Consider the following 2422-nt stretch of genomic DNA (forward strand, 5'->3'; position numbering starts at 1 on the left):
CTTAATAATAATAATAATAGTGGCTACTTGTATAGCGCACAGGTCCACCTTTCGGTGCTCATGGCGCTTTGAACCCACATCGGTATGTGCAAACGCAGAATAACTTTGCGTCATTAAATAATTTATTTTTGTTTTCTTTTTTTAATACTAATAACCACGCTAATTGGATTATTCAGGTATCCTTTGGAACTAATTCTTATCCAATCAATGCTAATTCTTTTAAAAATGTGATTTTTTAATTTTATTTTTACATTTTAATTTGTTCAGCGGAAATTCCAGGAATTTCTCTCTCTCTCTCTCTTAGGGGGGGGGGGGGGGGCATTTATCCCCAAAAACACCCGAGCGGCCGAGGTGTCAGGCTTTGACCCTTAAAGGGCTGCAGTGTAGCCGTGATGCTACGAGGCAGTATGTTATTCAATACTGCACCCAACACTGTAAGTATATTGCATAAAATGGAAGTAGAATCATTGCCAATAAGAAAGTTTGTATTTTGCACAACTTCAGTATATTCTGATGATCTAATTATTGACAACATACAATGGTTTGCACTTCTTGACATTTCAAGTTTCAAGTTTTATTGGTCCACATTTTACAGAAAATATAGACATACATATGAAATAAAAAATTATACGATACAACTATAGTATAAAAAACCACATCTCAATGATTCTCAATTCATATAGATTAAGTAGAATATGAGGGACCTATTGAAGCATAGCTGAGGAATAGAAAGAGTCCCTCAGGAATAGCAGGAAGGCTAGGTGAGAAAGTGCGTCGTTATCGAAGGTAAGTGCTTATTTGAGAAGAGTCTTAATAATAATAATAATAGTGGCTACTTGTATAGCGCACAGGTCCACCTTTCGGTGCTCATGGCGCTTTGAACCCACATCGGTATGTGCAAACGCAGAATAACTTTGCGTCATTAAATAATTTATTTTTGTTTTCTTTTTTTAATACTAATAACCACGCTAATTGGATTATTCAGGTATCCTTTGGAACTAATTCTTATCCAATCAATGCTAATTCTTTTAAAAATGTGATTTTTTAATTTTATTTTTACATTTTAATTTGTTCAGCGGAAATTCCAGGAATTTCTCTCTCTCTCTCTCTTAGGGGGGGGGGGGGGGGGGGCATTTATCCCCAAAAACACCCCCCCCCCCCCCCCCCCCCCCCCCCGTACGTGCATGCTTGCTAGCTTGGCTGGTGGATGTACCAAAATAAAGACCTACAAAGTCACAGTTTTTATAATCATTATAGGCTGTCATTCATCTCCCTATTACCCATCTCTCTCTCTCTCCCTCTCTCCCTCTCTCTGTCTGTCTCTCTATCTTTATCTCTCTCTCTCCCTCTCTCTGTTTGTCTGTCTCTCTATCTTTATCTCTCTCTCTCTCCCTCTCTCTCTCTCTCTCTCCTCTCTCCCTCTCTCTGTTTGTCTGTCTCTCTATCTTTATCTCTCTCTCTCTCTCATTCTCTCTACCTTGCTCCATCTTTCTCCATCTTTCTCCTACTGTCTCCACCTCTCTTTCATCAATGGGTACCCACCAATTTTATTTGAAGATGTCTATTCATCTACCTGGACATCTACTTGCAGATAACCACTTCCTCCTTACTGAGGAAGTTCATCTCACAAGCAAACAACATTAAAGAGAAGCCTGCCAGCCAAACAGACTCATCATCCCTGTTCAGCTCATCTCACAAGCAAACGACATTCAAGAGAAGCCCGCCAGCCAAACAGACTCATCATCCCCGTTCAGCTCATCTCACAAGCAAACAACATTCAAGAGAAGCCCGCCAGCCAAACAGACTCATCACCCTCGTTCAGCTCATGTCACAAGGAAACAACATTCATAGGGAAGCCCACCAGCCAAACAGACTCATCATCCCCGTTCAGCTCATGTCACAAGCAAACAACATTCAAGAGAAGCCCGCCAGCCAAACAGACTCATCATCCCCGTTCAGCTCATGTCACAAGCAAACATTCAAGAGAAGCCCACCAGCCAAACAAACTCATCATTCCCGTTCAGCTCATGTCACAAGCAAACAACATTCAAGACAAGCCCGCCAGCCAAACAGACTCATCATCCCCGTTCAGCTCATCTCACAAGCAAACATTCAAGAGAAGCCCGCCAGCCAAACAGACTCATCATCCCCGTTCAGCTCATCTCACAAGCAAACAACATTCAAGAGAAGCCCGCCAGCCAAACAGACTCATCATCCCTGTTCAGCTCATCTCACGAGCAAACAACATTCAAGAGAAGCCCGCCAGCCAAACAGACTCATCATCCCCGTTCAGCTCATGTCACAAGCAAACAACATTCAAGAGAAGCCCACCAGCCAAACAGACTCATCATCCCCGTTCAGCTCATCTCACAAGCAAACAACATTCAAGAGAAGCCCACCAGCCAAACAGACTCATCATCCC

Source organism: Strongylocentrotus purpuratus, unplaced genomic scaffold (genome assembly GCF_000002235.5).
Source record: "Strongylocentrotus purpuratus isolate Spur 01 unplaced genomic scaffold, Spur_5.0 spur5_scaffold_18, whole genome shotgun sequence".
NCBI classification, from domain to species: Eukaryota; Metazoa; Echinodermata; class Echinoidea; order Camarodonta; family Strongylocentrotidae; genus Strongylocentrotus; species Strongylocentrotus purpuratus.